Here is a 27,204-nt window from a genome sequence, read left to right on the forward strand (position 1 = left end):
GTACACTGAGATATGGTAAGAAGCCTCATTCTTTAATATCTTCTGCAGTTTGGAAAATAATAGTAAAAGGGAATTTATATCTATTCACATGTAAGTGACTTTCTAAGGGACAGAGCTGACTATAATCACAAGCTGTCACTGTTTCTCATACACAGGTATTAAGCATTGTGAATCAGGATGATATCCGATTCTGACTCTGATTATTGCCTTCATTGCTGTCATAGATATGAAGAACTTTCAGCAGCTCTAGTGACAACACTGACAGCTAAATGAGTTCGCAAAACTTTAATCTTTGAAATTTTGATGTCAAAAAAAACCCCAAATACCAACTGTTTTCCACTCGTGGGATGAAAAATAAACCGATGACAGACTGGTCTTTTTTTCATAGGTGTTTGATTGTTAGTATTGCTATTATTTCTACTGCAATATCATCTAGAAACACAGATACATTCAAGACCTTGTTTTTCAAGGTTCTGCACATTCTTAGGGTGAGGAATTGACTTTTGCTCTAGAGAGCTTCCTGAGTAACGCCTTATCTTTTCTCCATTGTAATGCTTTAATTTAAGTATATTTAGGTTCTATGTCTGGATTCTGTCATACTGTTACGAAATTAAGTTATTGTGGTTTAGCTTATGCCTGAAAATTTGTATTTAAGAATTATATCATCGTTATATCATTAAAACTTTCTGTGTAGAAAGAGTATAAATAAGGGCAGCAACAGGAAGGAAGGAGAGAGTTAGGTAGGAGAGTTTGTCTGATTTGCTACAGATCTCTCTTGCTATATTTAGTCTGAAATGGAAGGGTATGTTGGGTGAAGCGAAGCTAGTTGCAGTAGCACTGGAGTGAAGGGCTGTCTGGTGAATGCTGGGGCCAGGCACCTCACAGGTCCCTGTGATGTCAGATGCAGGAAATCAAAGTATATGAGACAAGGACACAAAAATTTTGAGGCCAATGTTGTTCCCTTGCTTCTGGCAAGGGGACTCCTTTCACCCATCTACTGCCCGTTTCCTCCTTCAGCTCTTCAGTGAAGAAAGTTGCCATCATTTTTGACTTCTGCTTTCACTGTTGCTCAGTGATTAGGGAGTCAGTCTCAGATGATTCCTGAGTCTACCTTGTACCAAAAAGAATGCATTTTCTTGTTATTTCTTCTGTCAATGTGTGTCTTAAATGCTGCTGCTTAATTATTCTCAGCCCTCATAAACATAACAAAAGTCCCATGATATTTAGTGTTTTCGTAAAGATACTACAGCTGGAATTAAAAGATTGCAGGAGATCTTTGTTTTAAAAGATAAGCTTCAAGTTTTAATGCTTGTTTATAAAACCCTGACAAAATGAAACAAGTAATCTGTAAGATCTAAGAAAGCAAAGGTCTAGTGGAAAGAAACACAAACGTGGTTTTTGTTTGTTTGGTTGGTTGTTTTTTTGGGGGGTGTTTTTTCGTTGTTGTTGTTGTGGTGGGTTTTTTTTGTTTTTTTTTTTTTTTGTTTGTTTGTTTTTTTTTTTGTTTGTTTTTTTTTTTTGTTTTTTTGTTTTTTTGTTTTTTAATGCTGTTCTATTTTTAAGCCAATCCTATGATTATCTGAGATTTAACTCATAATTTTGGAGGGTTGAAATTGGCAGCAATATAAAAATAGAAATCTTTCCAATTTCAAAAGTAATATTGTGTTTTCTAAAGTGTTTTCCCAGACAGTCTGTTTTTATCTTTACTCAAAATGTGTATTTGTTCATCTGCTTCACTGTAGTCTATAAACAGTAGTGTAATATGCCATAGATGTTTTCAAATTCCTTTATTTTTGCATATGGTCAGATTACTAGATTTTGTTTATGAGTAATATTACCTGCATCTCTTTTCTTAATAGATTGTTGTAAGTGCTATTTGTGAATGGAGAATTTCAAAAGACTTAGACTTTTGTTGGTGTGAATGCATTTGACATCTTCACTTTTTATTCTTTTTCATATGATCCCTTGGCCAACTACAAGTTATATGAAATAATTATACATCCAATTATCCATCCAATAAACCTTGCCTTGTTCTTGATGCTCCTTAATTTCCTAACTTGAGTGAAAAAGTGGCCTAGTTTAATGAAAACCATCACACTACACTGGGCCCAATATATATATATATAGCAAGAGAGTGATGAGAGATGAGGCATCTTTCTCTTTTCTCTCCCCCACTGTATCCTGAATACTGAAAGAATAGAAAGAGAGGTAAGAGCAACATGTACCCAGGGTACCCAGCCCCTGATATGGAATACAGGGATGGGAAGCAGAAGGAAGTTCCCATAATACAAGGGGAGATGGTTGGTGATCTGCTACACTGACTTAGGCATACACAAGTTTATGGGCCAGCAGGGCATCCACCCAAGGGTATTGAGGGAGCTGGTGGAAGTGCTCTCCAAGCCACTTTCAATTAATTATTAGCAGTCCTGGCTAAAAGCGGAGGTGCCAGTTGACTGAAGGTTAGCAAATGTGATGCTCATCTACAAGAAAAGCCAGTAGGAGGACCCAGAGAACTACAGGACTGTCTGGTTGACTTCAGTGCCAGGAAGGTTAAGGAGCAGATTGTCCTGACTGCCATCACATGGCACATACAGGACTACCAAGAAATCAGGCCCAGTCAGCATCGGTTTATGAGAAGCAGGTCCTGCTTGACTAGCTTGATGTTCTTTTATGGCAAGGTGACCTGCTTAATGGATGAGGGAAAGGCTGTGGATGTTGTCAGCCTAGACTTTACTAGAGCCTTTAACAACATATCCCACAACATTCTTCTGGAAAAAACAGCTGCTCATGGCTTGGATGGGCACATGTTTGCTGGGTGAAAATAGGCTGGGTGGCCAGGCCCAAAGAGTGGTGGCGAATGGAGTTGAATCCAGTTGGCAGCCACTCATGAGTGGTGTTCCCCAGGTCTCAGTATTGTGGACAGTTTTGTTTAATATCTTTATCAGTGATCATGATGAGGGGATCAAGGGCACTCTCACTAAGTTCGCAGACAACACCAGGTTGGGTGGGATTGTTGATCAGCTTGAGGGTATGAAGGCTCTACAGAGGGATCCAGACCAACTGGATAAATGGGCCCATGCCAATTGTATAAGGTTCAACAAGGCCAAGTGCCAGGTCCTGCAATGCTACAGACTTGGGGAAGAGTGGCTAGAAATCTGCCTGGTGGAAAAAGACCTGGAGGTATTGTTTGGCAACAAACTGAACATGAGCCAATAACATTCTGGCTTGGACTCAGGAAGTGATCATCCCCCTGTACTCAGCACTGGTGAGGCTGCACTTCAAACACTGTGGTCAGTTTCGGGCCCCTGACTGCACGAAAGACAATGAGGTGCTGGAGAGATTTCAGAGAAGAGCAACAAAGCTGGTGAAGGGTCTGGAGCATGGGTCTTATGCTGGATGGCTGAGGGAACTAGGGTTCTTTAACCTGTAATAAAAGAGGCTGAGGGGAAACCTTATCACTCTGTAGAACTACCTGAAAGGAGGTTGTAGCAAGGTGGGTATCAGTGTCTTCTCCTAAGTGAGAAGTGATAGGACAAAAAGAAATGGCCTCAAGTTGCACCAGGGGAGGTTTAGATCAGATATTAGGAAAAATTTCTTACCAAAAGGGTTGCCCAGCATTTCAACAGGCTGCCTAGGGAAGTGGTGGAATCACCATTCCTGGAGGTACTGAAAAGATGTGTAGAGGTGGCACTTAGTGACATGTTTTATTGGTGGACTTGGCAGTGGTAGACTTATGGTTGGACTTTATGATTCTAAAGGTCCTTTCCAACCCAACCTTATTCTATTCTGTTCTGTTCTGTCCCGTCCCATCCCATCCTGTGCCATCCCATCCCATCATGTATACAGCGAGGAAGAGTGGCCTTATTGTGTTCAACTGACAGTGATGTTTACCATGATGGAGATAATAACTGTCTCAATCAAGAAACTAGACATTTTACAGCAAAATAAACCAGATAACTCTACATCACCTTCAGGAATGGTCTAAATGTCAGGAAATTCAGAGCACGCATGGAATTACTTGTTTAGACAGAGCTTTCTCATAGCCGTATGCAAAAGATCATAGTTTAAGTCCATCTGAGACAGTAAATAGATGAACAAAGCACAGGACTTTCATGTTACATTGACCTATAATGCTTCCTTTTCTTTCTTTAATTATAGCAAAAGACTGTCAATTGACCCACACAACATAGTTATACCAGACCATGCTTGGGAACAAATGAATATTTCTAAATGCCTGTGAAGTGTTTATATTGTTAATTAGAGCCAATCGGCAGGCAATTGGTTCTTTTTATGAAATCTGGAAAAACTGTTCTGTGAAGGGATATGCAGGAAGGTATATCTATCCCTTAAGATTTTTTTAACACTTCATAGGTTTTAGTTAATACAAATCTTAATTTGTTCAACAAAAATAGTGAAAATTACTCTAAAAATCTTGAAACCATGTATGCTTGAGCAAATAACAAATGGATCAGCTCATTAACTGAATTCTCATGCATTTCCCTAGTAAATTATTGTCAGCAGAATTTTTTGCCAATGCATAGGTTAAAGTCAGAAAGGATAGTTTACATTTAAACAAAACACTTCACAGCTACATTTATATATTTACAGAAAATGGGAATGGGAAGGTAGAAATGGAGGACAGGAACAATGAACTCTTTAATCTCACTTGGCTTTCTGCAGCAAGGGACTGCAACAATTGAAAAGAACATCTCTGTTTATACTTAACTCGATTGAACTATATATGACATTAAGTAGTTTGCATTATATGAAACCTCATGTTTAATGATGTCATTTTCTAAAAAGGACCTTTACAAAATTTTCTTGAAAAAGCAGCTATGAAATCTGTACTCTAAAATGGGGTCAGAAAGTCAGAAGATCTTAGTTTTGGAAGTATGTAATTATCAATAAGTTATTATTATAATTATTATTAAAAATGTCATTTGATACACTATGAAGTCAGCAATACAATGACAAGTCTGGTTCTACTGAACACTGTTAGTTTTAGTTTAAAGTAGTAATATATTGGTAGGGCATGTTGTATCTTCAGTATCATTCATAATTTAACAAGTTATTGGCACCTTTCAAACACAGTATTAAAAGGCAAACCATTTTCTTGTCTAGATTTTACTTCTAGATTTCATTGTAAAACAAAACTATTTTTAAAAAAATATAACGAAAGTAACTTTTGCTCCTGGTAGGCTAAAAGCCTAACACAAAAAGATGCATAGTATAAATTAAGTGTTCCAAGATTTGAAATTTTTACATTGCACTATATTGTAAGGAAAAGTTTCTGAGCAGAACAGCTTGAGCAGAACTAGTAAGTAGGCAAAAGCTGTTCTGGTTGGTATATGGGTGTGGGTTTCTGTTTTTCAGATAACACATTGGTAATATTCTGGATTTAAATTTTTTTTTCTGAAATACTTTTTATTTTCAGACTCAAGACAAGAACACGTTGTAGCATGTGAATATTCTTTGTCTCAAAATAACACACTGCTGGTTATCTTTGCACTGGGTTTTCCTGTTGTAAATGCTCTGAATTAGATCCTTATGTTCTGTAGGAATACAGTTACTCCAGCAGTTTCAGTAATAAAAAAATGATAGACCAAGGCACTAGGTGTATATATATATATATTGTGTGCAGGTGCCCAGGTGCTGGCAATGTGGGGGCTCCATGGGCCTCTGTGAGGAGCAACTCTGGGGCTGCCCCGTGTTGGACATGGCTGAGGCCCCCAGCCAAGTTGGTGGCTCCTCCAGGCAAAGATACAGAAAAAAATGGCAAACACTGAGAAAAATGACCAGGAAGGCAAGAAGTGAAGCAGCTGCTCTATGGCAGTGCTGGGCATACCTGAAAGGGACTGCTGCTTGTGTAGGACCCTGATGTGAGCAGCTGTACATGTGGCCTGGTGAGAAGCGGAAAATTACGGAGCAGAATAAAATGCCTGCTGAAAGTACCGACAGAGAAATAGACTGCCACCCTGGAAGCTGTGAGCCTGGGAACTAGGTCTTAGAACCAGAAATGTTCTCTTTGAAATATACCCAGGTACCTAGAAACCAGAGGCATCCTGAGATACCATTGACAAGTGCAAAACCAAGGGACTGTGATGGCAACGTATTTTCTGAGGAGAAAACAGGCTGGGAAAATAAAATGTGTCTGAAAGAATAAAAACCAACATCACCTGTTGGCTGTTACAGGTGCAAACCAGGAATTAACAGCCTTGAAGTAGGCTGCTCAAAGTAGGATGTTACTACACCATCTTATGTCTCTGTGTTATAAAAAGGACTTAATTTTGTTCCCAAAATGGAGCCTCTCTTCCTGATAACTTCCTGTGCTCCTTGTACTTTTCCTTTCTTATGCAGGTTGAATTCTGCATGACCCCTCTATGAGGCCTTGAACTCTCATCAAGGACACCTGGCTAACTCCAGCCTGTGACATGGATCACCTCTTATCTTACTGGTTCCCCTTCAAATCCACTTCTGGGGTTGGTCCAATTTGTCCTCCTACCTCTGGAATGGCTGAGATACCCTTTGCCATCAGTTTTTCCTCTCCTTTGGGATGGTGTGACCCCTTTTGAAATCTGTCTAATTCACTTGATATCGGTATTATACAGACTGTTTCAAAAAGGTGGACCAGATATGCTACAATTACACAAAAATTTACAAAAGGTTTAATGAGTTATTAAGTTTTAGTAACCTGCTCTACCAAATGGGTCCAAATATGCTCACACCTACATGGAACTGGGTGATCCAGGTGGTTACTCATCTTGTTATTTACCATACAATGTTTCTGCAGAAACCCCATGACATTACTCAGATTCTGGAGCTGCTGGAAATGTTTTATACATGAAGCTTCTATCTCTGAATATTGAAATAAGATTCTTTACTAGTCATGATTATGGAGTTTGATTATATTTGGTTAGCTTTCTTTTTGTTTTTTTGTTTCATATTTTAATATGTGATAACTCAAGTTTAAAATACCATGGAGAAATTAATACAATGAATTTATGGATGATGTTAATAAAAAATCAAATAAAGACAAATTGGAAATTGAGAAGACTAGACTTTGATTTAGAATTTTACAAATCAAATATGGAATCTGCTCTCTCATAATCAGTTTTACTGTGCTCCTGGTATCCGTAGGGGTTTGGGTTTATAATGGAAAAGAGTGATCAATATCAATTGAAGAGCATGTATTGTTCTATTGTCTTTACATATTACTTCTGACAAAATAATTTAAACTCCTGTGTTTTAAACAAAACTATAAAATAGAAATGCCAATAATTTTTAAAAAGGGATAACCAACACAGCCCCTCAAACTGTAATTATAGCTCAATCATTTTACTGAGATTTTTTTCCTAAATAGAGCCATTTCTCTCTGTAGATTAAGACTTCATATATGCACATAAAAGTCAGACTCATAGATACAGACTCAAGATCATAGAAAACAGGTTGTCATAATTTCAGAAACTACGAGTCACAATACATATACAATGAAGTGTGACCAAGATTTATTAAATTATTATTTATAAAGTATGGCAAGGGAACATCTTATGTGTTAGGTTTAATTATTATGAAAATGACCTGGACATATCATGCTATGTTCCATAAAAAACTCATAAACACCAGCAACAATGAAACAAACAGACAAACCCCAAACCAACAAACTCTGAACTGAAAACTAAAACTATGTTATCCAAGGCTGATCACTCAGACATCAGTTAACATATGAAAGTTTTAAGCAATCAGCAAAACAAGATTCATTAGAAATGATCTAATAAAAATATTACATTAACCTACAATTTTGCCTAGATTTTTAAATTTATGTCTTAGAAATGAAATGAAGACAAAATATAAGACAGGGTTTCCATTCAGTCAAATGAAGTAAAAATGGAAAAGGAAGTCATCACAATAATTTAGGGCAAAGATAAAATGTCAGCATTTTTAGAGATATGGATGTAGGAAACAATAAAAACATTTCCTTTCAGCTGCATATCAGTATTTAAACAACAGCTTAGAAGTTTTAATGAGATGAAGTCAGTCAAACTCCCTTGACCTAGCAGGAGAGGTATCAAAGCAAAATTGAGACCCTGTGTTGAAGGAAAGGAAATGTTAAGACAGAGTACTGCAGTTAAAAACCCATAACAGGCTCCCAAGCATATCTGAGAAACTTCAGACTTGCACTTAGTTATTTGAGATGAGAATCTGAAACACTTAGCTGATTGCAGGAGCAAAATGTAAAAGTGCTAGGTCAAAAGTTGAATGTCTTGAATGTTAAATTGCTTCTTAGATCTTTAGTAATGTTACAAAACATTAGGATTCTTTGCATGCTAGTGAAAGTGATCTCAGGTGTTAGGTTTTGCTTAGACCCAATTTAAATTCCTCTGCATATGAGCATAAAATATAAACCAAATCTGATAGAAAAAGTCTGTTGGCCTTTCTTTCTTTTTTTTTTGTTGTTACAAATACCACTGCTTTTTTTTTTTTGTGTTGACTAGAGACAAAAAAATAATTTCCTCTAAGAAAAAAAAAATTCATAATGTAATAAAAATACACTGTAGTACAATAATGTATTTTGTTACCATTATGTTGTCATGAAACACTTGTGGTTAGTTCAAATCAAACCAAAAGGATGAACTGAAGATTTCTATAGGTGTTTAAAGGTTGCTTATCCCAAATCAAGTTCTGAGATGTTTTTACATCTATACAGAAAATTCCATTAATCTGGAAATTATTAATTGGTGACTATAGAAGTCAAGTTTTCTATCCTTTCCTATGCACCATTAATCAGGTAAAAGGATGTGAATCTCAGGCTTAAAATCTCATATTACCTGCAAGTTGTCTACTTCATTCTACAAAGCTACAGTGTTTTTCAGTCTGCAGCTTCAGTTTAAAGCCATCCTTACAACCAGCAATAAGAAAGAACGTTTAATCAAATGAAGATCCATGGAACTCTTGTGTATGTTAAAGTTCATATACAGTTTAATAGCTAAAGCAAATAGTATTTAAAGAGAATATCCACATTAAAACTAGGAAGTCTGAAGTAGCCATTGTATTAATGACTATATGAGACAATGAATGCTCTAACAATTTTAAAAATGTTGTGTTATTCTGTGTTAGGACTGACATTGGTTTCCTGGGTTTCTAAAAGATTAATTTCATTTCACAGAATATTACATAGTAGTTTTGGTTTTGGACATATGTCTGTTTTTAAAGTCAGTTTCCTTCAAATCTATTAACTATAGTCTCAATGGACCACATATAAAAACCTCTGCCTGTGCAGTTATTAATTGGAAAAAAAAAAAAAAAAAAAAAAAGACCAGAGCCAGAATGCCAGAATGAAGGTTCTGAATACTCTTACAGCCAGCTTCTCTGGACCTTACCTTAATAGACAAGAAAATGATGTTTACACCAACATTATTGAAAAGCATTGCCCAGCAGGAAGAGATGCATAGAGCTAAATGGTTGGTGCTGAGGGCCAGACATCCATGCTATATGCACAGGATACGATGAGGGGAGACAGGTATACTGAACTACTCTTGTGGGTTAGCTCTGGCAGGCATCCAAGCCCCACACAGCCACTCACTCATTCTCCTGCAGCAGGATGGGGGAGACAATCAGAAGGGTAAAATTGAGAAAACTCGTGAGATGAGATAAAGACAATATAATAGGTAAAGCACATGCAAAGAAGATAAGGAATTAATTCACTACTTCCCATCGGCAGGCAGGTGTTTATCCATGTCCAGGAAAGCAGGGCTCCATCATGTGTACCTGTTAACTCGGAAGACAGATGCCATAACTCTGAACTTCCTTTTTTTGTCCTTCCTCCTTCTTCCCTGTCAGATTTTATTGCTGAGCATGACATCATATGTTATGGAATATCCCTTTGGTCAGTTTGGGTTATCTGCCTATATCTGCATATATCTAACTTATTAAGTGTGGGCCAGAGAAGGCCTTAGTGCTGTGCAAACATGGTTCAGAAATAGCAAGAGCTTCAAGTGTGTTATCAGTATTGTCTTGGTCACAACTCTAAAACAGAGCACCATATGACCCACCACAAAACTCAGGCCCAGTATAACTACAGAACTGGTCCTGGGGACTGAGTGTTCATTAGCTACTGCAATGCATCTTCAGGTCTAACTTGAACAGAAATACAACTTGTGCACTCTATAACCGCTATGCAGTGTGAGCCAAAGTGTGACTACAGCGTTTGTTTCAAAAGAAAAAGTTTCAAACTAAGATACTAATGTGGATGTACCTGCTTTGGCTGCATTACTAAGGAAGAACAGAGTCCTATAGAGCTTTGAAATCTGTAGTAAATATTTTCTATCTAATGCATGAAGCAGACAGTGGGGAAATTCAGAGATTAAGTAAGTGACATGTTTAAGTTTTAGGCCAGTGAGAAACAGTGTAGTGAACACAATGATGATTAATGGGGCTTGTCACAACCTCACAAAGGTTACAGGGATCAAGCCACATGACCCAGACCAAAAAAAAGCCAACATGTCCAGTAGCAACAAGAAAAGCATTTGTTCATCATCAGGAATACCCTATCCCAGACGTTTATTCTGTTCACTACAATTTAAGCAAAATACCAACAGACATTGCAGAAAATACTGCAAGACCTTGCCTTATTTAGAATAGCAGATCACTGCTAAGAAAAAGATTGCTTCCTACATGTTAAGGATAAACTGCAGAAAGGGAAACAAACAGTTAAAGATGAAAAGTAAAAGCACTTTTTTTTTTAATCTCTAATAAGAATATTAACATACTGATAAATTTGACTTTATTTCTAGTAGGATTTTTGCTACCTTCTGTTGCAGAAAATAAACTAATTCTTAAATTGAGACTGAGACTATGTATTTCTTTTGTTTTTCTTCTGGGCTGAAAATAATAACAATTGAATATTTATGTCAAAAACATTTAGGCAAGTGACAAACACAAAGTTGTTATGATTACTGGAGGATCAGAAAATCATTATTCAAGGTCCATTAGCATAGGACAGGAAATCTTTCAGAAGATCTCTTGGCAATAATCTGAAAAAACATCTGTGTTCTACTGAGTAGGGATTTTTTCTTAAAAACAAGATGTTTAAAACAGCTGCTTCTATTTGCAACATCTCTTGAAGCTGTTAATCTTGTGATTACGACAATTCAGATGATGAGAAGATACATAAGACACTAGGTTCATTTCGGGTGCTGAATAAGCAGTAGACACATAAGAACTCATAACACACATTTTGCATCAGAAGAGGCTACAAAAAAAAAAAAACCTAAAACATAGGACATATGTACATTTCTTTCCAGATAAAACTTTTTTTTTGTCTCACAGTAAACCTCCATGGCTTTTATAGAGAACTTTAATACGTTCTTTTCATTTACACCAAGTGATTTTTATTCAACAAAGCCAGAGAAATCTGACAAAATAATGAAGTAATCAGAATATGGGACAAACCATAATCTATCTGGCTATTTGCAACAAAACTTTTAATATAATGATGTGCAAAATACTAATTGGCAGCCAAGTGCTGAGCTATTTCAGAGGATTAATGGCTGCCTGGTATATTATACTACCTTTAAGAAGTAGTACAGTACTTGAGAATGGAATAAATTTGAGAGTGAAGGAAACAGCTAGTGGAATACTGAAAAGGCTTCTGCTAGATAAAGATAGGCAAATTAATTTTTAATTTTTAACCCGCTTGAAAATCCTGGACTTGAAATGTCAGCTCGGCCTTGAGTGATTGGGTTTATGCTTTTCCAAGGGAAGACAGATATAAAAGGAGAAATGACAGATAAAAAGCTAGGGAAAAATATGCAATGAGAGCTGGAAAAGATAGCAGGCACAGTAAAGTTATGGATGAGTTTTAGAGGTCTGTAAAAGAAAAAATTTTGCACAAAGCAGTATTTGTATTGAAAGCATTAGGTTCCTCCTAAAGTGAGATTGAAGTTAGTTCATTTACATGCTCACCTCTGTCTCACCTTTCCTTCAACTAAATGAAGCCACTTTTCCAGGCATTTTTAAAGGCAGCATATGGGAGATGTGTTTAAACAGAGTTTCACACAAAGCAAGCATCCTTTGTTATGTAGCTCTTTCCACTGTTGAGTAAGGACATCTGGGCAGTGACAGTCGACTTATACAACTTATTCTCCTTTCATAGTTTGTTTTGTTTTTTTTTGTTGTTGTTGTTGTTTTTGTTTGGTTTTGGTTTTGTTTGTTTGTTTTGGTTTTGCCTTTTTTTTTTTCCCCCCCATTCACATCTTGGCATTTATTTCCTTATTAAGAGCTTGTACCATTATGACAGAATCAGCTTATACACATGAAGTGGAATACACAATAGCATCTTCATCTGTTTGGGGAAAAAAGTCACTGAGATAGCAATTAAGTCTGTAACTCTTGTGCATAAGCGGCAAGTAGGAAACAGCAAGAGGCACCTGGGATTACTGACAATATATACCCCACATGTGCATGCTGCTTTGTGTTACTTGCTCTCAGGGGACAGCAAGAGCATCACATTTAATATGATTACAAAAGATTAGAATTTTGCCTGAAATAAGTCTTGTAATTTCCACAATTTATTTCTTTGTCATTTAACTTTTTTTTTTTTTCTTTTAGGATCCTTTCACTCTGCATGATTCTCTCTACTTTAAATGAGACAGTGATTTATGTTGACTACACCATATCCTTCAGTATTTTGGATCTTCTCTGCATCATGAGATAATGATTGGTTGTTTGTGTTTTTTTTTCTTGGAGCTGAACTGCTATGTAACTGAGCTGGGAGAAGAACCCTAGGGAAGTGACTCAGCCACAAAAATGGAAGTGAATAGTAGACTTAGTTTATGTCCAAAGTATATTTAACATTCGCAGTGCAGAACATAACATTATGCAACATTCTAAGTGTATATTCCTGTTTCAAAATTTAGGGTTATGTTTCTATGTCTCAAGGTTTCTGATTACAAATATATAGACATATTTTATATACATGAACATACAAAATCCCCAAAATTATTTGTTCTGTTACAAACTGGAGATATATGAGTGTTTTGAGATATACCTGTTAGGTAAAAGCGAGCTTATCTGAGCTGCCACCTATCAAATTTCTGGAAAATATTTCGTGTTTTGGTTTTGAGTAACAGTTCTATGAAGATGTGGCTCTACAAAGATAAACAAAAATATTGCTATTTTGATTATATTTGTTTACTGAACTTGCTAGCTATTGCTACCAGACTATTTTAACTCTGTTTTCAAATGGCAAAGATGCTTATGCAGTCATTCTATTGTTAATGTGTGCATCCAGTAAAATGTGAAACCATTGACCAGTGTCAGTTCACATGTGGCAGAGTGGTGGGAACCTCAAACATAAATAAAATCTTGCAAGTTTTGGGAAACTGGATAACTAAATAAAGGAAAGAAACCTTATTAAGGCCTCCACAGTGGGGAAAATCTGTAGCATGAGCTGACGCTAGGGAGTTCAGATACAAAGCAGACAGAGACCTATTGAGAAAATCTTTGACTGAAGTTCATACTTTATTAAAATCTCACAAAATTAATCCACCCCATTATCATTAATTAATTTATCCAAGGAAATAGTTCTTCATCCATTGATAGAATTATTTGTTATGGCAAGTTTTGGACTCAATATTACTCAGATTCATTGTGTTGATGCCTGGTGTCAGTTTATTATCTGAATATATTTAGTTCTAATATTGAAAGATTTTCTTGTTTCCCTTCATTATTCTCCATTTCTATCCCACATATTTTCTCGTTTCCTCTGAATATGTCTGAGACAGTTTTATCTACCCTAGGTATGAAAATTCCTCCCCAGCCCCCTGGGCTACAAGGAGCCATTTTCAGGTTCAGTTACTATTATAACTTCCTTGAAGCTGTTCTGACCTATTCAGTGGCTTTCTGTAGAGTCAAATGACTGGAGGGACAGCAGGAGGAAACAGGACAGGAAAAGTGGCTTATCAAGTTTTCACTAGTTGGGGTTAGACAGGGTCAGCTACACAGAAAGCCTTTTCAAAAGTGTTTAGCTTCCCTTTCTGCCTAGTGCAGAACCCCACATCCTACTCTTTCCCCAACCTTGAAGAAATCCACACTTGGAAAAAATAACACCATTGAGATACTTTTCACAGGGGTTCAAAGATATCGGATCTACTTCTTATTTCAGTGTACAGGAATGAAAACAATTAGGTCCCAGAGAGCACCAGAAGGCCATAGGTGTGGTGACCTGTTCCACCTGAGGCCTGCCTGTGGATCTTGGGCTTCCATTTAAGCTGAGGTCTGGACACCCCCGCTTTGCTTAAGTGATGCTGTAGACACTCATGTGCCTAGCCCTGCAACTTGCTGTTCTGGCCTCCTGGCTGAAATTGTCGGGTGGGACTTCGACTAGGCTTATGTCTAGCCTTCTCTCTACTCCTGCCTCTAGCCCAGTCTCCTGCCATTTTTGACTAATTTTCCTGTCTGGACTGTGAATGTGAACCACTGCTTTGCCTTGTTTGGACTGGTCACTTGGACCTGTTGATACCAGCACCCCGATCAAGCACCATGGGACTGCAGCCTGTGGGAATATCACTGATCAACCTGGAGTGCTGGGGTCATTGTGGCTTCCAGCTCATCTCTGTTGCGAAGCAGCCCCATTCCTGCTGCTCTCTGACAGCTAGGATACTTTTTCTGGTAAAATGATTTTAAAAATAAACAGATATAAATTAAATACATAAACATACTTTTGTGTCTGTTAGTGCTAGTAGCAGTTTCACTTAAATATTTAATATAAGAAGAGCTTAGGTATCAAAAGAACTAATTAGTGGGTATGTATTGTGCAAGTTCAGTTTCTTATGTTATTGAAATACTTTAATTGATGACAATGGAGCAAAAAGCAGCTGTTCCAGCCATGAACTTATTCTATATTTGTAATGAAGCTTTAAAACAGCCAGCCAGATTGCTTGCGTAAGTGTTTTGAACAAAATCATCAGTACCTGCTAGGATAAGCCTCAGATTAAGTTTCTCATAACATCTGGCCAAGAAACACAGTACAGCATAATTTAGAAAGAAAGTGCTAATCTAGTGCAGTGTTTACTTTCACAGGACATCTGATGCATAGTGCTGTCATCAAGAAAAATGGATATTAAAATATCAGAATTTAGATATGACTAAGTTTGGCTTATTTAAACTTCAGGTTGATTAACATGGGAACGTAAAAATGAGATATGCAAAGTGACTGATACAGTGGGTTCCATGAAAAACTCAACAACTATTCCCTCAGGAGACACATTATTTTCCAATAACAAAAAGAATATGATCCTTAATAAGAAAGGTGATTAAAGTTTCAGCATTCTGCTCTTCTACTTTCAGGGAAAATAAGATGAAACTGAGACTGGGTCTCATTTCTGTCATGGTTATGGCATCATTAGGAGCAAGTCCCTTAGTTCCAGAATCACTGACTCAGATGTTCTGCTGTCTGTATCAGGCAAAATGGTTTGGATGTGATCTAAGTCCACCACCTAGGTTAGAAATGACTTTTCTATGGCTGCTGCAAGCGTGAAAACAAATGAAGTTTTATATGGTCTGGGGCCAGAGTCACTGGAATACCCACATTAGGAACAGAATTTTACTGGAATCTGAGATTAACAGGTAAATATTTGAAAATCTAGTTTATATTTAATGCTTCTCATGTTCTCGTTTTCATCTTTCCTCTTCCCTCCACTCACCTCCCTTTTCAAATTTAAACTATCTCCACTTGGCTAAGATGGGAAGCAGAAGTGTTGAAATATCTAATCTTGTAAGACTTCCAGCCCAGCTGTGGAGAATCAAGTGGCTTTAGACAGTTGGAATACAGTTCAAAAGAGCATCCACAGTTTTTGGTATTTGTCCAAGTATTGAGACACTTTGTGGTTTACCCATCACTCTTTGTAACGTATTAGAAAGAAAACATACTCTCTCAATGTGTAAAAATGATACGAAAGTAAATCTGCTGCTGACCTTGCTGTCCACTTGCAGGCTTGTCTCTGACTGACTTCAACAGGACTTTAACATAGGGAATGCCTTAATGATTATACATCTGTATTGCAAATGAGATAATATGTATTAATGTGTGTGTTTTCTCTCTGGAATCAATTACAAGTGAGAAAAGAAAACTGTGAATATAATAACTTTCCCATGGACTGAGACTGTACAGCTACTACCATTTATCTGTGTAATGTAGTTCTAGAAGTAATCATAGCACACAAAATTAAAAAGTGTGGGCAAACCAAGCATGCCCTTCTTCATGGGATATTTTGAAACTAGCGGAAGGGGCAAGTGATATAAAAACCTTTTTTTTTTTTTCCCTTCAATCACAGGACCTGTTAGAGGGACTGAAAACCATATTCTTAGACTGCCCTAGAAAAAACCTGTGAGGAAAGATACAAAGATTGTGAAAAGCAGTGAGACAGGCTTTCCATATCTGGTGCAGTGGAAGACAAATGACTTCTTTCATCCTCAGGCCATGCACATAATGAAAACTTAGCAGCAAGAAAGGTCATTGTTACGGGAGTTATGACTCTATGATGCTGTGCAAAGTGGCTCCAGGATTATGTTAAAAAATTAATTAAAGATCTGGAGCGACCAACTACTACATTTGGAATGACCAAATTGTTACTTACAGACAGGCAACTCCTGAATTATTGTGAACTTCACGGATCATGTAATGGTACAATTCCATGCAATGTGCTTCCCTCCACACTCTGCACAGAGTCTCTCTTTCCCCCTGTGGTTCTCAGTCTGAAGGAGACACCTTCCCTGGTGGCCTGGGGGAACAGAATTGCATACTGGAGGGAACTGAGAAGCAAGGAGGCAACTCTATGGCACCCAATGCTAACTTCCCTTTAAAACTCCATCAGTCCTGCTAGCTCTAGAGCAGCAGGGGAAATCTGGGGAGTTGGTACTTCCCCTTATATTGCCACTTATATTAGTTGCTTGAGCTGAAATCTTTGAGTGGAGGGGTGCAGTGAAAATGGTTAATCCTCATGCAAAAAGAGAAGTGTGTTATTCTTGGTGAATCTGGTTGCTCCTAGGTACAACAGGCTTAGTCAGGTACCAGATAAAAGTAGCCTTTTCTTTTTCTCCCAATGAATGCCTTGTCTGAGATGGGCAACTGTGAGTTGAAGTAGTGATGTATGGCCATTTTTACTAATTTATCATGTTTGGGAAGTCCTGATTTCTCCCCAGTCCCCAACAGAGAGTAAAATCTTTGTTCTTCATTGAACTTTCCAAAATGTTAGATGTTCCTATGAACTTTACTAGAAAAAAAGTTATATAGATATAGGACTGGAGGTGAGTGTAAAAGCTGAGTTGGATCCTAAAGTCAGTGAGAAGACAGAATGAGAGATAGATGGATGTTTAGACATAGTAGGCAGAAGATGCCACTTTTGAATGAACTGTTTTGGTACACATGGGAAATACTGTAATTACACAGAACTAGAAAAAGTTAGTTTCGGAAAGGTGAATCAAACCTCAGGAAAGATAGAAAGGTTCTTTAGTATCTTCACAAGTAGGCATGTGCTTCCTTTCATATCCTGGATAAAAAATTGTGCCCTTGACAAAAAACGTCCCCAGTAAGGAACTTCATAGCCCCTGACATACATATCATATGGAACAGAGTGTCTGAGAACGCTGTGGAAGTCCCAGATCTCTTTCAGAATAAGTCTACCAAGAATGAGGTAGGTAAAATCAGTCACTTGCTGGGATCTTCAGACCTTTTGTTGTTGTTGTCAAGGGGTTTTTGTGACTCCTTAGATCCCTCCTAGTTCACAGCTTCACTGATTCAAGAAACTCACGAGCAGCCATAAACCCTGTCTCCAGGAAAGGTGGTACATGTCAAGAAGTTTTGTGGAATGAGTGACTTAATATGTCTGTCCATTCACATGTTCACAAACCCCAGGAACTATTATATTGTAGCTTTCAACATTTTTCGAGTGACAGGGAAGTGTGAGAGGTGTGCATGACAGTATTTGAAGAATGAGTAGCAGGTGCCTCCTTCCAAATCTGTTGGACACCTATTATGGCCCTGGAGTGGGCTCATTTCAGTTACATGGTCACTGCTATAGTAATAGGACAATCTTTCCCCTCTCTTATGTGCAGCGAGATATATATCTTTTATGATTTCATATGCACTCTCTCATCTTAATCATGTCACCTTGCCCCAGGCTTGTATGCTGAAAGTAGACTTGATCCTCCCTGAACTCCATGATTTGCCTGCACATGGAAATATTAGAAGGAATTACAAGTAGATTGTAATAACTCTGAGATTCTGTTCTTAAATATTTCCATTTAGAGCTTATTCAGAATTTCATCACCAAATCTTACTAAATACACAAATTTGACAAATCATAGCACTGATATTTTGAACAACATAATAGGTTTTAGTACTAAAAGTAATTAAAAATATGCCAGTTTAAAAAAAAAAAAAAGGTTAACATGCTCAGTAAGTTACAGCTTGATTCACAGGTGGAAATACTTTTTAGTTGTTTTTTTTTTTTCCTTAAGCATAAAGTAGAATTCTAGAAATGGTCTTTTCCTCCTATTAAATTTATTTTTGTTTCTATTCAAAATATGTTCATAATTGATAGATTTCTTATTCATGAGGAGACTGAAAGAACTTTTCCTTTACTACAGCTAAAATGTGATTTGTGTCAGAATTTAAATTCATATAACGTAGCCCTTTGAAGTAGTTTATATTGAAACTAAACTCCAGTGCAGTCACAAAGAGCACTTACTTCTCCTTCAAAAATAAAATAATGTATGCACACTAGGTAGCTGATATTTGGATCAAAGAGTGGAAAAATGTTTAATACTGTTCACAAAGTTATTTCAGTGTTAAGAGTGCAAAGTTAGATGTTATTTCAATTTTTTTTATCCTCAACCATGTCAGTAGGTAAAAAGTAATATAAAAAATGTTTTGCAAAGATGTTTGGATTCTCAGACTTTGATAATGTATTGCTACTGAATTGAAACAAGATCATTAAATGGATCAGGGAGCTAAGCCTGCAGGAAGGGAGGGAGGTTGGCACAAAGCATTATTTCAATTCTGTTGAAGTATTTTATAGAATCTGCAAGTGATGTTTATAAACAATGACAAATTTACAGACTGAAAATCTTGGTTTTGAATGTATTAATTACCTTTCATTTGAATATACATGAATTATTAACAGTTTGAACATTATCTGCCCTGGAGCATTGGTTAAAATTATGAGACAATTCAAAGTGACCCATCTTATTTATGTAGTTGAAAGATTTATAGAATATCATGACATAATGATGATTTGACTGGTTTGTGGTTAATGATCTGGTGTAGTTAATTAGCTGTAGAGGACAATAGCGTTCAATGACGACACCTCTTTCTAGCTATTAGGAGTCATTTTTTTGTTTCTGTTGTTCTGTTCTTCATTCAGATCAGTTTAACACTTCTGCCTGTGTAACCCAAAGTGTGTTTCAATCTGAAAGTGTAGATTGTTTTCATGTTGCATTCTTATTTTGAACGCCTCCCATGTATTGCCAGAAAAATAAGGCCATGAACACTATATTATTTCTCTGTTCCCTGTGTGTATGCCTGTCAATGTGATTACTAACCTTAGATTCATTGAGGAAGAAATATCTTGAACTGTCAGCTTCAGCCGTGGCTTTGTAATCCTTAATTGGATATACTGCAGTGATTTGTCAAGGAAAATGGAGGGCCTAGCCTGTGTAGTTGAGTTGCATATTGTTCATTTTCTATTTTCTTGTGTATCGTTTCATATTTTGTATTAATTTCAGGTTTATCATTCACATATATATACTTGAATATATAAGATGGGACAGGTATTTTCAAGCTAATTTTAAAAGAGATTTAGAATCAAAAGGGATAGCTTGGAATCTCACTATGCTATTTTAAAGATGTTTGCCAGGTCTGAACTGAGCTTTTAGACCCAAAAGTATTTATGTAAAAAATGCATTGCATAGATTAATGCTCACTGCAGAAGCTAAGCAAATATTCCAATATAAACAGAGAACATATTTATTAAAAAAGTAATCAGCTTTGCAATGTATTTTGTTAATTTTGGTCATTAAAACCAGGCTTTTAAAGTTGCTTGCAGTGAACAGCAACAAATATCAAAGTAAGGTAGTCTATGAACTTCTCATTACTGTAGTGCCTAATGGTCACAATTTTTATCTCATAATAGCTTATGAAATAGACTAGTATTCTTTTTTTCATAGGACAAGATTAAGGAACATCTATTATAATCTGGCACAAAAATACATGAATTCCTATGATGATAGAATGAATCTTCCTTCATGTAAAATCAAATACCTTTCTATTTGTGTATGATACAGAATTGTTTGAACAGGTCTTCAGAACACTCCTTATGGATTTGAAAGTGAATGTTTCAAGGCACAGAAATATTGCAAGTCATATATTTTTCAAGAGTCAAAGGCAAATATGGAATGACAGAAATATCACTGGAGGTGAATAACTGAAAACTCACTTCCCAGAATAAATAAATTCAGATAGCTGGGATTCTTCAATGAAAAATATCAGTCCATCAATATTGAACAATTACCTGGAAATATAGCTGTTAAGTTTATACTTTTACTTAAAAGAGTTAGTTCTTAGTGTGAGGAAGACAACAAAGGATGCTGCCATGAGATACACAGAACAACATCTTGAACCTGCATCTCTAACCCTCTGCATCTTCTTGCATCTGCAACATTCTACCATTCTTCTGGCAGTTTTAGGATGAGCGTTTATGAATGTCTCCTGTTGAAGCATTCTTGCTGATATTAATAATTAAAAGTTAAACCTAAGAAACCTAAAAGTTAAACCTAATTAAACGTAAGAATTATTGTGATTGACTTCGGTTTGGAGGACTGAGCATTCTGTTATCTTCTTTCTACATATAATGTAAAAAACTGTTTTTATAAGGCTCGGAAATATTGTGCCTGATGGAGAGATGGTTTCCCACACAGATTCAGAATTAGAGAGTGAAGAAATGTGAAATGATAAAGAATTTATTAAAGTAGTTTCTTTTTGCACATATTTGCAAATTCATTTATGAACAGATACAGTAGCAGCATTTCTCACATATTAGACAGGCATAATTTACCAGATCTTAACAGAGTACCTGTCTTTTTACCTCCTAACTTTTTCTCCATCTCTGGATTTCTCTACACTGTTTGCACTTTTCCACCTGAGTAAACCTTTAGCTTTTTCTACCTCAAAAGAATTCTTCTCAAACTTGGGAAGCAGGAGGTTAATATCAGAGCAAACTGTATTTTCAGCTTCTTTACACAAAGTAAGATTCAGTCCTTTTTAGCAGTTTTACAGGATTAAAAGCTCACAACTTTGGAAACTGATCAGAAAGTGAGCTAAATGAGGAAATAGTACAAAGTAACTCAGTGGATTTGTCTAAACAGCTTTCCTCCTTTGAAAGGATTTAATTTTAGTTCAAGCATAAATGAGAAGTGTTTGAGACATCCAAGATCCTAGGGGAGCAGAAAAACTACAGAATAAAACTAATATATATTTTGATATAATTGGTAATGCCTGCAAGGATAATGCCAGGAATGATTATATTTGGAGACTAAATCGACCTGTCACCACAGGAAAGGCTTACAGTTCATTGGTATTGCACTGCTGGGGAGTCACAGCTAAAAACTATAATATCATATCATACCTAGCCAAGGAATGAAGTAAAAACTTTTTTCATAATAGTATCAGTCTATCTTGTTTCACATGCTTTCCTTTAAAGCAAACATCATTAGTTAAATTTAAGTTAATAAATTAAGTTATGGGTTGCTACCATACTTAATTACTTTTAATTTCTAAGCAGGACAGGTATCCTCTACCTTACTGTTAAAGGTAAGAACCATGTTGTATGATAAACCAGGTTTGGTCTATCTTTTAGAAGTAGTTTAGTAAGGCTGCTGCTGTATTCTCTTGCCAGCAGACAAGACTTACTATTTTGCTTTTTAGAGCCTAATTTTCTCATAATCACAAATTAATGTAAAAAAGGTCTTTAAGAGAGGAATTGACTCAGAAAATTCACATACCTTGTTCTGAATTCCATCACACAGTTTAAATATGTCTAAAGAAGGCCAAAACCAACAATATGATAGCAGCATGTCTCTATAGCTCAGGCTCTTGACATAGTATTGTCAGTGTCCACAGCAAACAGACCCCCAGGATTCCACTTTTCAGTAGGAGAGGCAGTGAACTCCAATGTAGGGCTAAGATACAGAATGGTTTCTAATTTGAAATTATTTTCATTTGCAAGTCTGTGAAATGAGAGGCACAGTTTTATCTTTTGTTACAATCAGAATCTTCAAAACTTCAGTTTGAACTTTTTAGTGGTGTCTTTCATTCTACTTATATGCACTAGATTGAGCATCTCACTGAGTCCTGCTTTCATCCTTACAAACAAAACGTTATTAATAATTCATTTCAGCAGTTTTGAATGGTAATGCCAATCATTACTGCAGACAAGAGTGAAGAATTCAAAGCTACTTAAAGAAAATAGTAAAGTAATCTACATCACAGAATTCCGAAGAACTGTGACAGAAAGTTGTAAATAGAGTATACCTGAAAAATGGATGTAAACATCTTCTCAACATCAGGGACATGCCACCTGACTATGAAAGAGCTAATATGGTACTTTTGTCAGGAATGAGGATAGTGTGTTGAAAGGAACAGATTTGCCTGATCTTGATATGATATGATATGATATGATATGATATGATATGATATGATATTATATTCTTTAACAATGAAAAAACAATGAAAGTTATTTGACTCCAGAGTGGAGCAGAGGGGGAGAATCACCTCCATTGACCTGCTGGCCACACTTGTTTTGATGCAGTCCAAGATATAGTTGACTCATGACCAGCTTTTCATCCAACATGTCTGGACAAGGAAAGAAATCTTTGTTCAGTGTATTCTTGAAGTTAAATAAAATGCTTTCTGGCAGTGACAGTAGTAGGAGTGAAGAACATGACCTGATTTGGGAATACGGTAAGCTTATTCACTGCATCCACCCACTAAAATTTATATTTCTTCTTTGCCTTTTTTTTTTTGTTCTTATCTAGCTCTTCCTCTTTCAATTAACATTTGCTCTTGTTAAGGACTATAGTATGGCTCATTTTCCACATTTGTCTTTTAGAATAAGCCGTCATCCTTCCAGAAAGATACAATAAGGTGTTCAGTTTTTGATTCACACAGCATATTTTAAAAAGTATGTGTAATAAAGGCATATACACTCCTGGTCGTCTGGTCTGTTTAGATAGTGGTAGTTCATTAAATTGATGCTGAGAAAACCTGTGCCATTGGGACTTTTTTCTATTCCTGAGCAGGGATTTAGTACCTGCTGACAATTTTTCTATTAATTAAGATCCATATCTAAGCCTGAATGTACTATTAACAGAGAACTGCTTACTCAGTATGAGGAGGGAAAGGGGAAAGAACAGAAAGAAAAAATAAAATAATACTGTTGCATCAAAGCACACTGTAAACATAAGAAAAGGTTTCAAACAGTTTTGTCATTGGAGGACTTTATCTTGATTAGAACTGCAGATCTGTTTAAAATAGAAAAGAAGAAGCAAGCAAATCAGCTTGTATTAAACATGCTCTGACAGAAATATTTGCCTTCCATCACCTAGATAGGTAACTCTGAAAGCTTAAAAGCTGACCTCCTTTCTTTTATCACATTCGGGCACATTTGGATTTAAAAAAAAAAAAAAAAAAAAAAGACAAATATTTATTAACATTTTTGTGAGATGACATGAAACTGACCTATCTGGACCTTTCACTTGTTCCAGTGAAAAATTCTGTTAATATCTTATTTTGAATGTTTTTGCAATTAATTCAGATGTGTACAAGTTTGAAAAAGTATATTTGGGCTTTTTTATAGGATTTCAGAAAATGTCAAAACTCTCAACTCCTATTGGAACTGTCTGATTTGCTCGTATGAGACAAAAATATTTTCCATCTAATGGCTTCTAAATACAGATGTTGCCACCAGGGGAATAGCAGGACCCATCTGACAAAAAAATGTTAATTATGGCTACACTGTGGTGCAGCTGCAATCAAGTCAGGTCTCATCTGTTCTCAAGCGTCTCTACTCCTGTGCCCAAGTGTTACAGCTTCAAAATTCAGTTGAATCCTCCTGCAGACCAAAGGCGAAGTATGATGCAACATGGGAGGAAGTAGTTTACGTTCAAGTACAGGCTTGATCATCCCAATCGAATGGTACAAATACAATGCTACATTACACCCAGGGAGCAGATACACTGTCCTCTATGCTCAGTAGTGGGTTTTTTTTAGAAGTGGCTCAAATTTTTCAGGTATTCTTTCTTGGAAAAGAGGTCAGAGACAAAAAGAAGGAAATGAAAAAAAAAACTTTCACAAATAATTGTTCAGAAAAGGAGAAAAAAATCTCTCAAAGTATTTTTTAGTTAGCTATTAAGAAAATGTGCTAAAATATATTGTTTTCTTCCTCTCATTCATTCTTCCACAGTGACCATTTTCTATTAGTATTTCTATTTTCTATTGGTATTAGTTAGAGATTTTACTCCGTATTTTCACCCTTTAATGACCTTAAATATTATTTAAGGATCTCATTATCATAACTGTGACATTTTGTTTATCTAGTTCTTGTTTTGATTGTCTGAATATCCCCTGTGTATGAAGTTCTCAGATTACCTCAATTCTATACGTTGTAATTTTTAAATTAGCCAATAGAAAAATTTCACTGACTACACATGAACTGTTCAGTTTTGGATCTAGTGATTGTTTTTTAGCAGAGTCTCATGCTGGACATTTAGAAAATTTATTTTCTCATCTGGAATAAAGCTAATGTGATTACTAACATCTGTACTGGCTCAGGTGAGTGCCGTATTTTATTTATTTTTTTTTTTTATGGAGATGGATCTCTTTTCCAAATATCACATCAGCCCGAGTCATGTATCTGGGATCTTTTAGGCAGCTGTTAAGGTACTAATAATGAAAACCTGCTTTCTGTGCTGCCAGCTCTGCACAGATGCGGTGGACAACTACTTTGGGACAGGAAAAAAACCCAAAACTTCAAACTGTTGAAAGTCAAATCTACAGTGTAGTGAGGAGTTCAAACTTCATGGTATAACTGCTGAAACAGCATATGTAAGCACTTCATGAAATACAAACAAGTAGACTATTATATTGCTCTTTTTTGTTGACTTCTAAAATATTTTTTTTCTGACCTCCTCTCTCTGATGTATCCTTACAGACTGAAACATAGGAAGTTCCATCTGAATATGAGGGAAAAACTTCTCTACTTTGAGGGTGACAGAGCACTGGAACAGGCTGCCCAAAGGGGTCGTGGAGTCTCCTTCTCTGGAGGCATTGTTGTGCAATCTACTTTAGGCGTACCTGCTTTAGCAGGTGGGTTGGACTAGATGATCTCCAGAGGTCCCTTCCAACCCTAACCATTCTGTGATTCTGTGACTAACAAAATAATTAGATATCTTTAGTAAACAGCAGGCTAAATTGTAAATTGCAAATCCATTCAAAATCTATGTGTAATTGTTTAACTATTCTCTTTTTCCTCCCAAGTCTGTGACCTATTTTAGCAAGGAACTGTGAATTCAAAATGTAGTCATTGATAGGAACATCTGTCTGCTACAAAACTTAATTCCAGGCAACTCATTTTTGCTTGAACAAGGGCATTCCACTTTAGGAGTTGGTTAATCTCTCTGCAGTCAAAGGTAGCTTTGTACCACAGTCAAGCACCCCACATTTGAGGCGAGCAATGAAAAATGAACCATAGATTTGATATTGTGTGACTAGTGCCCAACAAAATTACTGAGTGAAATACAAAACTGTTTTGTTATAGCATCCTCCATAGATAGTTCCTTGAAGTTTTGTGGTTTGTTAAAGTCGTCATAGAAAACAAAAGAATCTTTGTAGACAAAAAATTATTTACTGTGTGAAACAGATCAAGAATTCTATAAAAATGATGAAGCTATGCAAGGGTCTAAACAGGTCTAAAACCTGTTTCATTCAACTGTTGTTTTTTACAACAATGATTTACTGAAAGTGTGCTTTGAGTACAGATGTGTAACAATCACATAAGCATTTTACTATGCAACTCTGGTACTGATATATTGTAGCTTTTATAAACTAGAATGTAAAACATACATATTGGAAGCAATTTGGCCAATGAAGTCCAAAGTAAAGAAGAATTTCTACAGAAAAAAAAAAAAAAAGAAATTGTGAATCAAGAGATGGAAAATGTGAGCGAAACAATACAGAAGGGAAAGAGGCCAGCTCAGCTTTCTAAGAATTCATCTTGCATTTCATAAATATTTTGAAATTATATTTAGGGAAGAAAATAGGTGAAAAGACAGTCAACAGAAACAGTTCTTGGGAAAAAAATGTCATTTGTCTTAAACTCTATGAAGACTTAAAAGTGCATGTTGGGTCTACAAACTAGTATCATCTGTCAAAAGAGCTTGTAGGCTTCCTAGTGGCATGGATGTAGCCTGTGATGCACAATGTGCACAGACTGAATTCCCAATGCCAACAGCCTTGCCTCATCCAACTGGAGTTAAGCGTGACAGAAAAGGACAGCTCAGGGATGGGATGAATCAATGAACTGAAGGACAGGAGTGCTTTAACAGGTAAAGATCCACAGAACATTTTTTCAGAGATTCTGAATAACAGATGAGGTTTCTGCTTCAACTGCTACGGCTCAAACAAGGAACTGTTGTCACAGATGTGCCTCTGACATCCGGAGTGACATGTCACACAGAGGCTGGTGGTAGTCAGCAAGGCTTGCTCTTATACAGCTTTGGAAACATGTTTGAATGGCAAAGTTCACAGGAAACATAGTCCATTTCTTTCTCAGGCTGAATATAAAGCACACTATACATCTTCATTGCTAAACTGAAAACACAGAAGGTCTTTTAAAAACATTAATCTCCTAAGATTCCATTTTTCCATTTACTAGGAAAAGAGATTATATTTGTCTACAAAGTATATATATGATTTCACTCAGAAATTAAATAAAAATTCAAGTTTTTTTCATCTGGTCAGAATTATAGTATTCTTATACCAATATTTCAGTTTTATATATTATCCTCCTTAGTGCTCAGTGGCAAAAATTATATTCTAAAGCAGTTAGAAATTGGTGACACTGCAAACTTTTGACCTTAATCCACAATTAAGCC

This window comes from Columba livia, chromosome 1 (assembly GCF_036013475.1).
Source record: "Columba livia isolate bColLiv1 breed racing homer chromosome 1, bColLiv1.pat.W.v2, whole genome shotgun sequence".
Taxonomy (NCBI): Eukaryota; Metazoa; Chordata; class Aves; order Columbiformes; family Columbidae; genus Columba; species Columba livia.